The 12,152-nt window shown below is 39.9% G+C and overlaps 1 protein-coding gene and 1 long non-coding RNA gene across 3 annotated transcripts in view; one reads left to right on the top strand and one right to left on the bottom strand.

Annotated features, from left to right (window-relative positions):
- The window catches only part of LOC140121368 (uncharacterized), a 37,444-nt gene extending 37,268 nt beyond the window's left edge, over nucleotides 1-176 (bottom strand). For both annotated transcript variants that reach the window (XR_011854073.1, XR_011854074.1), the window contains exon 1: nucleotides 111-176. This is a non-coding gene — a long non-coding RNA (uncharacterized lncRNA). The remainder of the gene's footprint in view (nucleotides 1-110) is intronic.
- The window catches only part of RASGRP3 (RAS guanyl releasing protein 3), an 80,482-nt gene that overhangs the window by 5,606 nt on the left and 62,724 nt on the right, over nucleotides 1-12,152 (top strand). The gene's annotated exons all lie outside the window — the stretch shown is intronic.

Here is a 12,152-nt window from a genome sequence, read left to right as displayed (position 1 = left end):
TGCTCTGTGCAGCGCTGCGTAATCTGTGTACGCTATATTAATAAAGGAATTATTATATTATTATTATTATTGAAACCAAAATAAGCAATTCTCTATTTTACACTCGTTACCTATCTGCAGCCGCAGGCAGGAAGCTAGCAGGACCTTATCTCTTAACTGTCTTTGTGTATATTAGTTGCCAAGTGATTCCCTAGCTAGAAGGCACTGGGGGAGGTCTTCTAGCTATGATGTCATAAGCTTGTGACTGACCACATGCTTCAGATCATCCAATTACATATCAGGGATGGTATATAGCAATGCTGTTTGTTTTTGCATATAGTCGAAATGTGTATTCTATTGACTAGCATCAGATACTGCAGACACAGCACAGTGTATATACAGGGAAACCTCTGAGCAGGACTCTTTTTTACAGGAAAGGGATGGTCTGCAGGGGTCAGCTTTCACAGAGAATAATGGCAAAAAATCAGTGATTGAATTAAAAAAAAAGTCTTTTAGGTAGGGGGTCCTCTCAGAGAGGTGGTCTTCTGTATGTGTGTATCTATCTATCTATATATATACTGCTATGTGTGTATATATCTTTATGTATATATATATATATATATATATTTACATATATATATATATATATATATATATATGTATATATATATATATATATATATATTTACATATATATATATATATATATATATATATATAAGATGCTGCCAGGTATTCATCTTTTTATTCCTATGTAGGTGTTTTATAGTGTTGGTGGACATATTTTTGGGTGCGTTTACATGTGGCAGTAACGCATGCGTTTTCAAACGAATCAGAACAGCTGTGGAGATTTAACAGCAGTGGAGATTTAACAAAATTATCTGAAAACTATGTTAACATGTGTTAATGCACAGAATGTTAAACCATGTGTTGTCATTGCATTACCAAACACATGTTAACACAATGTTAACTCTATTAGCCCTATATTTCAGGATAGCAGCATGATACAGGTATCGTTGGAATTGTTATCAAAGGCTCTGTCTAGCTGTGCAAAACTTTTTTTTGTCAGTAACTTTACACAATTTTTCAGAACCCTCCGACACTGACACTGCGGCGTCATAGCCTCAGAATGCCGGACCAAGCTCACATCGGTCTGGCGTATTCATGAGGTGCCGGTTCGAGGCGTTGCTTCCCCGTACGGCCCCTCCCACTTGACAGCACCATCAATTACAGTGAAGGGGGTATTCTGAGGCAGGGAAAGCTGGACTTCATAAAACCAATTTACATCTAACTTCAAAGTTTATTTTCTGGATGATGACAACACACCAAGCCATGAAAGAAACATTGCATGACTGAACAGTGTCCAAGAAATGACCATGAAACTTATTAAAAAATTGGTTATCATTTTACTTCAATCACAAAAACATGTAATCGCTCCCATAGCGACAAACACTATAATATAGCTTGCAGATATTATAAACCATAGTCCATGTGAGTATAGCTGTTTCATAAAGTTCCTTTAGTAAAGTTCTTTAGTTGATCGCCAATGACTTTTAGGGTAGAAGAGAATTCATGAAAAGGTAAAACTCATGAAAGCATGGATCCATCCTGCCTTGTATCAGCGGTTCAGGCTGGTGGTGGTGGTGTCATGGTGTGGGGAATATTTTCTTGGCACTCTTTGGGCCCCTTGGTACCAATTGAGCATCGTTGCAACGCCGCAGCCTACCTGAGTATTGTTGCTGACCATGTCCATCCCTTTATGACCACAATGTACCCAACATCTGATGGCTACTTTCAGCAGGATAATGCGCCATGTCATAAAGCTGTAATCATCTCAGACTGGTTTCTTGAACATGACAATGAGTTCACTGTACTCAAATGGCCTCCACAGTCACCAGATCTCAATCCAATAGAGCATCTTTGGGATGTGGTGGAACGGGAGATTCGCATCATGGATGTGCAGCCGACAAATCTGCGGCAACTGTGTGATGCCATCATGTCAATATGGACCAAAATCTCTGAGGAATGCTTCCAGCACCTTGTTCTAGCTATGCCACGAAGAATTGAGGCAGTTCTAAAGGCAAAAGGGGGTCCAACCCGTTACTAGCATGGTGTACCTAATAAAGTGGCCGGTGAGTGTATGGTGAGACTACCGTAGCAAGGATTTCCTTGAGTACCAGCACCAGGTTTCTGACCTAAGATGGATGATAGCTGAGAAGGTGATGGGTGCGGAAAGCGAACAAATATAGTTGGGGCTCTTACAAAGAGAGGTATATTAGATTTAAAGGTTAGAATCTATAAGTCTGAAAGGATTAAACGAAGAATGCTATTTTCTATTTCCGATAAGGGATTTGTACGCTAGGATAAAAAGTGATATTACTGTCCGATCTCCTGTATTGTGTAGCCAATTGTACCTGTTTGTTATGTATTGCTATTGTTGATATTCACATTGAACTTACTTTGACACGTCTATAACATAAATATAACACACAGGTGTGTCCCCCGAAACGTCACAGTATGTGGCTCACACCACTCTGTGATGCGTCTAGATGAGTGTGTGGTTTTACATGTGAGTTTTACCTTTTCATGAATTCTGTTTTAAGCTAAAAGCTATAGTCACATGGACCATGGTTTATAAGATCTGCAAGCTATACTCTTGTGTTTGTTGCTATGGAAGCGATTACATGTTTTTGTGAATGAAGGAGTTGTATATGAAAACTAAACCTATGAACTGAAATGATGAATAATTTTTTAATAAGCTTCTTGGACACTGTTCAGTCATTTGTTATTTGTGAGGAAATAGTAGATCCTCTCTAGTCCTAGACCGTTTTGGACATTTGTATGACCTCCACCTATGATGAAACATCATCTAGAAGCTGCTCAGCTGCTTCACAACATACTGAAAGTGGTTTATTAGGCCAATTTCTGGTGAAAGGTTCCCTTTAAGAAGTGTCCGCACCACATGTTTGGCACGTGACCCTTTTGTGTCCCGGCTGCACTATTCTTCATGCAACACAAATTTCTGCACTGGAATGGGCATTCAGGTGCACTGTCAGAACATGCACCACATATATCATGCAAAGTCCAACATAAATGTGTCATACGACCCATGTTATAGGCGCACCAAAAAAAAGTTGGTGCACTCTGTTGGAACAGTGCAGGGTGCGCTAGATTCATGAAGAATGTAGTGTAGTTTGCACCCTTTTTGGTAAATGTGGCCCATAATTGGAAATGCTAGCTGCAAATAAAAATCCAGTTCCTTACTATACACTTTTAACCATCACAAAGTTTACTGTAAAATTCTTAATTTTTTTATGGATGCCAAAACGGATGACAAATGGATTAAATTTTGACATTAATACAAATATGAAGAGAAAGCCAAACAGAAGCAAACCGGCTTTAAGAAACAGAAATTAATGCCCTTTATTCACAGACTTTTTTGCCTCATTCATTTGCAGGTTGTCACGATACAAGTGGCACGGGAGCAGGAGTCCAGTAGTTAGGTAAGGCAGAGGGGGCTGGCGACAGTACACGCATAGCTCGCAGGGGGCTGCAGTAGCAGTCTGGAGCACCCAATTTTCACCAGAGCCTGCCGCAAAGCGGGTTGGACTTGCTGGTTCAGGATACCACCAGGTCGCTCCACAGGCGTGACTTTGCTCGCAGTGGCAGCCAAGGCAAGGTACAGAATCGTGAAGTGGAGGCAGAATTGTATTCAGACAGGAGGTCAGGAAAGGCGGCACAGGAGCGGAGTCATGGACGAGGCAGGAGGTCAGGGCTGACGTCAGAGAATCAAAATCAGGAACAGGAATCAAGGTCACAACGAGAAATCACAATAATCGCAGGAATAACACAGGGGAAGCTTTCTCAGGGGCATGGGGCACCAAGATCCGGCAGGGGACATAGGAAGGAGCTGTATATATAACAAGGAAGGCAGCCGGCCAGCGCCAATCATCATTGTGCTGGTCCTTTAAATCTTAGAGAGACAGTGCATGTGCCCTAGGAGGCCGGGACGAGCATGCCGGAATGTGGATACCGCCGCTGGACTGAAGACAGGTGAGAGAAGCTGCTGCCAGCGTGAGGAGGCACAGGGAGCCACACGAGTGCGCCTGCAACCCAATACATGGGTCGCATGAGCACCCGTGACACCTTACAGCTGATCATTGCAGTCTGAGACTATAGTAAAGCATCCAGAGAGCTTCACCAAAGGTCACAGTGGCCAGAGGGGTCCTTCTTTAACTAGGGGTCATCTGTAAGTCAGGTGTTCTTAAGTAGGGGACCACTGTAACTATACTTCAGTTTTTTATATTTTTCTAATCAAAATCTTTAAGTCATGAAGCAGTACTTTGTTCAGGAAAACTCATTTAAAAATGTAAAGAACTTGGATGAGAAGTGTAAATTTAGAATATAAAGTGATATCTAGGGTGGTATTTTACATTTAATTAAACAATCAGATTTGCTTCGAGTTACATTTTATGTGATAAACCTCCTCCTGATGCTGTAACCGCATTTAATTAAAAATAATGAGTCCTGACATTAGCAAACACTCCAACCAAAGAAACTTTAACCCATTGATGAATCAGACGCGCTTATATCAGTTGATAAAATGTCTGATGAATTTAGGCCATCACTTTTATGCTAAACAAAACTTAAAGGGCACCTGTCATCAGGTCTCTATAACTTATCCTGTCACCTCTACCTGGTGGAGCAGCTCACAAGGATTCCATCCGAACCTTGAATGAACAGGTCTGCGTGAGTATGCAGGGAGGCAGAGAACTTGGAGAACCTAAAAACAGTGTTCTGGTGACAGGTTCCCTTTAATCATTCTAAAATCATATTTTCTTTATTAGGTAAGTGGGGTTGGGCACATGGAGAGATAAAGTGATGTCACCCCTGTTACCCCTCACCGCTTGTTCCCCTGCTCATGTCTGTGTGTAATGTATAATAAAGCATTGCTAGTGTCTGTGATTTATCTGCTGACATGCTGTGTTCATGGCTACCTACTGTACATGGCTGCATCCTGGAGCACTTGAATCTCTCATACACACACAGGCTGTAGGGGGCGCCAACACCGGGAAGCACATAGAGCCAGCCAGCACCAGGGGTGTCACATCATTATAGAGGCTGCCAGTCCTGTGTATACGAGAATCTCATACACACACAAGCTGCAGGGGGAGCCAGCACCAGGAAGCACATAGAGGCAGCCAGCACCAGGAGTGTCACATCATTATACATATTGCTAGCATGTGTATAGGAGTATCTCATACACATAAAGGCTGCAGGGGGCGTGGCTGCCAGCATCGGGAAGCACATGGAGGAGACATTACACCATTATAGATCACATCATTATACAGGCTGTCAGTCAAGCACTGGGGGTGAGGCTGTGCCTCCCAGTCATGAATAAGCTGGACAGCTGGATATGATAATGATTCATTGGACCCATCTCAGGTCATTTGCATACAGCTTTAGGACCTGATTTTTTAAGTTCACAGGAATGTATAGGGACAATGAAGGGATAGGGGCAATGCTTTCTAATGGCAGTTTATGAAAATATATTTAGTTTTCAGGGTTAATTTGCCAGACGGGTTCTCTTTAAAACCATGGTAAAACAGGAAAAGTCACATCTACTAAAGAAAAAGTACCAAGTACAAAAAGATACACCAGACTTAGTACTATATGCATCAGGGCCAGATTTCTAGACTAATGGAAGTTCAGAAAAATATGTTGTACTTCGGTTAAAAGTTATTACAAGTGGCCATCCAAAGATTCTGATTAGACATAAAGAGGTACATTTACATACCTGTTCGACGAAGTTCCCCGAAAGTGAATTGTCCAACAATAATGCACTCTGCCACGATTCACTAAGATTGTGCACCCGATATCCTTCATGTGTCGCTCCCCCGCTCTGGTCCGACAGAGTTCACCTTCTTCTTCGTGGTGCATGTAAGTGCATCATCTTGCGACACAATATGAAAGTTAAATCCCACGCTCAGGCTTAATCAGTCAGATCGTCTGACGGCACCTCCCTCCCCCCTCAATTTCTGTTGCACGAAAGCCAGCACAGTTGTGCCAAAAATTGATTGCATGGGACACAATGCATGTTAAATACCTGTCAAAGCCGTGCAAACCCTGAAAACGTCTGAAAGTCTGCCGAAAGTGCACGCGTGGACCCTTAGTAAATGAGCCCCATTGACCCTTGGGGGTCTAAAAATATATAGATTAAAAAAATTAAACAAATAATAAACACCTAGAACAGATATAAAAATAAATTAATTTTAAAAATATTAACCCCTAAACGACTTGGCCCTCTTTTGTTTTTCATTTCCATTTTTCACTTCACCCACGTAATAGCTCTGTGATGGCTTGTTTTCTGCACTTTGCACTTCATAGTGATGGTATTTAATATTCCATGCGGTATACTGGGAAGCTGGAAAAAAATCCAAATGCTGTGAAAATGGTGAAAAAACACATTTGCGCCATTTTCTTGTGGGCTTGGATTTTACGCCTTTCACTGTGTGCCGCAAATGACATGTCTACTTTATTATTTTGTATAGGTTTTATGATGTTTTCATACATTTACAAAAATTAAAGCCTCCTGTACAAAAAAATTGGGGGGGATTTTGCCATCTTCTGGCACTAATAACTTTTTATACTTCGGTGTACGGGTGGTATGATTTTGTGTGACTTTTGATGACGTTTTCAATGCTACCATTTTTAGTACTGTACGACCTTTTGATAACTTTTTATTGAATTTTTTTCAATAAATGGAAACAGAAAAACGAAAAAGATCCATGTCATTAAGGGGTTAAAAATTTGATATAGTCTCTAACATTTTAAATGTATTTCTTGGTTTATAATAAGCCATTCATTGAAAACATAAAATAGAGAATAGTTTACCGTCTTTTAGATATCTCATATGCTGTGCTCACTCTGGGAATTGTGCACATGGAACTTGACATTATGTAATATATTACTAATTAAGTGTAATGGAAAGAAAAGCTGCTCTTATGTGAAATGTGCAGTGTGTGCTATCTCTTTTCTCAAATACTTTCTATTCATACTACTTTATGTCATGTGCTATAGATGTGGAAGCTAAATTTAAACCTGAACATTATAAAAATTGTCAATGGGGGTGATTTATCTTTATTTTTCTTCCTTTTTATTCTGTCTTTTTGAAATCTTTTTTGGTACATTGCAATTTTTGCGATTTTTTTGGGTACTTTCTGAAATGTGCGTTGATGTCCGCTATAAAACTCCAAAAGAAGTTTTTTTTCGAGAATCGGGAAAAGTTTGACTCGAGTAACGAGCACTCAAGCATTTTAGTGCTCGCTCATCTCTATAAATTACCAAAGAAGCAGATGTAAAAAAGACAGACAAAAACAGCCAAATAATACAGAGATAAGATAAATGACCCCTAATATGTCTCATGCTATTAACAGATTATATGACTGAATGTGCATGAAAAGTCATAAAATTGGCTAATTCCTCAATTCATCATATAAAAGCTATTTTAGATAAATAATAATCATAATAATAATTGTGCATTTATTCCTTTTTTATGGAGATCTGGCATACAACTCGGCCAACTTCAACTTTTTGCATATTTGTATATGTCTCCTATGAGTTGTAAAGCAATATGGAACATGATGGCGCTATATAAATAGAGTATTATTATTATACAAAATTCTCATGCAATTTGAATTTTGTTTTTTAGCCCTCCTCATTCCAGAACGATCAATAAAATTGTCACAAAAAGGTTGACAAGATTTCTACACTGAAGGGGCGCTCCGGTGCTCAGTCAGACACATGCACCACATTTAACAAGCAAAGTCCAACAGAAGTCACATGCCCCATGTTAAATGAACACCAAAAAAAGTTGGCGCACTCTGCCGGGGCAGTGCAGGGAGCGCCAGATTCAAGGAAAATGGGCACCACAATTTATGAATCTGGCGCCCCCAGGTAAACTGCACAAATATACACTGCACTGTTTTTAGTAAATGTGCCCCACCGTCTGTGGGAATTAACCCCATAGCGCAATAAGACGTACCCTTACGTCTTGCTGCGCATGGGGGAGTAGGAGCCCTCTTCGTACTCACCGGCCATTTGCTTCATAACCCTTTGATCGCCGTCTATGGCTCCGATTGACGTCACCGGGGAGCGGCGATCCATTGTCATGACAGCCTCGGATCACACAAAGATCCGAGCTAATCATGATCGAGGCTATCTATTACAATGTGCGATCTGCACATTGTAATAGATGGTATGCAAAATCCCCATATACTGCCATACTGTAGTATGGCAGTATATGGTAGGATCAATCAGACAACCTAGGGTTAAAGTACCCTAGGGAGTCTGAAAAATAGTAAAAAATATAAAAAAAAGTAAAAAAAAAAAAATTATATTAAAAAAACATAAAAATTCAAATCACCCCCCTTTCCCTAGAACTGATATAAATATAAATAAACAGTAAAAATCCTAAACACATTAGGTATCGCCGCGTCCGAAAATGCCCGATCTATCAAAATATAATAACCGTTTTTCACTGCGTTTTACCCTGTAGTTTTACCCTGTAGCAGAAAATAGCGACTGAAGTCGCAAATTGCATTTTTTAGCCATTTTGAAAAATAGAAAAAATGCTATCAAAAGGTCGCACAGTCCTAAAAATAAAAGCGTTAAAAATGTCATCAGAAGTCGCAAAAAATGACACCACCCACAGCTCTGGACACTTAAGTATGAAAAAGTTATTAGCGCAAGAACACTAAAATGAAGAATTTTTTTTCTGTACCGGAGGTTTTAATTTTTGTAAATGTATGAAAACATTATAAAACCTATACAAATTTGGTATCCCTGTGATCGTATTGACCCAATGAATGAAGAAGATCTGTCATTTGGGGCGAACAGTGAAAGCTGTAAAAACCAAGCCTACAAGAAATGGCCCAAATGTGTTTTTTCATCATTTTCACTGCATTTAGAATTTTTTTCCCGCTTCCCAGTACACGGCATGGAATATTTAATACCATCACTACGAAGTGCAATTTGTTATGCAGAAAATAAGACATCACACAGCTCTGTACATGGAAAAATAAAAAAGTTATAGATTTTTGAAGGTGGGGAGTGATAACGAAAAAGGGCCTGGTCCTTAAAGGGTTAATATACAATTTTTTATATATATATATATATATATATATATATATATATGCATAGAACTATTTTTATTTCCATAATGCTAAAGTTAAACATAGTACACAAATCCAAACTGAACTGAACTTTTTACACCACAAGGACCTGAATCTATAAATTACCCAGCATTTAACCAAGAAGTTCATTGGTATGGAATATTGTATGGAAGCGTTATATCTGTTATGGAAGGGAAACAATAATGTATATTATATCCCTTTACAGCCTGAAGTCACAGACATTAATGTCTTCATATCATACTGTATATATTTACTGCCAGTGGGCACAAATGCAACTTCTCATTACAGATGAATTGCTACGATTATATTCTGAATGGCGCTGTTTTGTTTTCTTTCCCTATGGTCCTTAGTGACCCACATGTGATTACTGATAGTATTCCAACATACGTCAACTGTTTTAAGCACAGTCACTTTTTCCTCTTAAAACTAAGTAACTCTGTGTAATCTAGATAATATTTTAATAGAAAGTAACATTTTTCTCATTCCAAACAAGAATCTGATATGCCTGTTAACCAGAGAACATAGGGTCCTATGTTCAAGTGCATTCGTGCCTAACCCTCTGATATCTTTACTAATAAAAGGCAATTTCTATAATTAAATTACAGAACCTAATTAATTGGTTTTAGAGAGCACTGTTTATCTTTTGTGCATGGACTGTATAATAATGTTGTGTGAGTTTGCTGGTTTGCTCTATTGAGGATTTCTTAGATAGATATGTGATAGATAGATAGATAGATATGAGATGGATAGATAGATAGATAGATAGATATGAGATGGATATGAGATAGATAGATAGATAGGAGATGGATAGATAGATAGATAGATAGGAGATGAATAGATAGATAGATAGATAGATAGGAGATGAATAGATAGATAGATAGATAGATAGATAGATAGATAGATAGATAGATAGATAGATAGATAGTGCCCACTGTTAAGGAAAAGAGGGACCAAGAATTTAGAATTTCACATACTCAATACAGGCGGTCCCCTACTTAAAAACACTCGACTTACACACGACCCCTAGTTACAAACGGACCTCTGGATATTGGTAATTTATTGTACTTTAGTCCTAGGCTACAATAAACAGCTATAACAGTTATCACAGGTATCTGTAATGAAGCTTTATTGTTAATCCTGATTCTTATGACAATACAACATTGTCACAGAGACCAAAAAAGTTCTGGCTGGGATTAGAATGATAAAATATACAGTTCCGACATACATACAAACTCAACTTAAGAACAAACCTGCAGACCCTATCTTGTATGTAACCCGGGGACTGCCTATACTTTGGTATTGTTTGGATGGGACTGTAATACTTTAAAGAGAACCGGTGAGCAGAAGCTGACCTAATAATCCACTATAAGTATGTTGTCACGCAGCTTCAGACCTTTCAGATCTTGTTTCCTCAAGCAGTCACACAGGCCACAAGCAGCCACAATGCCACCCCCCAGCAGCCACAGTGCCAACCACCCGACTTCCTCAGTGCCCCCCCCAGTAGCCACAATGCCACCCCCAGCAGCCACAGTGCAACCCACCCAACTTCCACAGTGCCCCCCCCAGTAGCCACAATGCCACCCCCAGCAGCCACAGTGCCCCCACCCAACTTCCAAAGTGCCCCCCCAGTAGCCACAATGCAACCCCCCCAGCAGACACAGTGCCCCCCACCCAACTTCCACAGTGCCCCCCCCAATATCCACAATGCCACCCCCAGCAGCCACAGTGCCCCCCCACCCAACTGCCACAGTGCCCCCCAAGCAGCCAAAATGGATTCAGTAAAAAATCAGTGAGGTGAAAAAAAGCCATACAGAGGGGTATTCTACATGTAAGATAGGACTAATAACAATTGGTATTAACATAAGCAGCCAAAACAGACATTTCTGGAACCACTCAAAATTCTGTTGAAATAAACTCAATGGCCCACATTAATTAACTGTTTGCGCCAGTTTTCTGTATGACTTTGTGACCTTTTGACTTGAGTGCCTAGGACGTGGTTTGTACCATTGGGTTACCCTATCATTCGCCAGTTGTTTATCTACCTGTTGAGTACCCCAGTGAATTAGGGACCCATGTTGATTGATATAGGGACTACTGTAGAAGTCTTCTTATCATTTACTATGCATTATCCTAGCCGTCCAGGACTGTCTTGTATGGGTTATTGTTAATTTGTGGGAATTGATTGCATACCTCTTTGTACTCATGGCCGAGTGTGGACCGATATTTATTGCTTTGGTCCACTCGTTGTTCCTTTATGTGTGTTTCAACACTTTTAATTGTTTTTATGCAATTTTGATGCATGGCGTTTGTTTTAAAAAATTATTTTGAATTAATAAAAGAAGTGTCCATTATGCCTATACACACTAGCCTTTTTCTTCTATGTCATATATTTATAAAGTGTCTGTGCCAGTTTTGTGTTGCAGCTGCACTGTGTCTGCCACACTACAAAATTCGGTGTAAGACCCCGCTGCAACTCAACAGAATTGTGCTGCACTCTCTGGGGCACATTTACTAAGGGCTTTGCGCCTGTTTTCTGACGGATTTTACACATTCTTTTAGGTGTAAACTGCTTGCACAGGTATTTAAAGGACACCTGTCATCAGGTCTCTGCCACTAGTCCTGTCACTACTACCTGTTGGAGCAGCTCACATGGATTCCATCACAGCCTTTATCTAGTTATTTCATATATTATTCATTGTAAAATCATCTATTCTTTATCATGTAAATGAGGCTGGTCACATGGTCAGAGGCAGTGATGTCACCCCTGTTCCCCCTCCCCTCTCCTCCCCCTGCTCATGTCTGTGTGTAATGTATAGTAAAGCATGGCTAGTGTGTGTGCTGCATCTGCTGACATGCTGCATCCTCCTAATATACAGGTGAGAGACACAGACATCAGCTACACATGAATTTGACATGTTCTGCTATAACATGGCTGCCTGAAGCTGCTATATCTCTCCTATACACACACAGGCTGCAGGG

Source organism: Engystomops pustulosus, chromosome 3 (genome assembly GCF_040894005.1).
Source record: "Engystomops pustulosus chromosome 3, aEngPut4.maternal, whole genome shotgun sequence".
Taxonomy (NCBI): Eukaryota; Metazoa; Chordata; class Amphibia; order Anura; family Leptodactylidae; genus Engystomops; species Engystomops pustulosus.
This window is presented reverse-complemented; position numbering and strand designations above follow the sequence as displayed.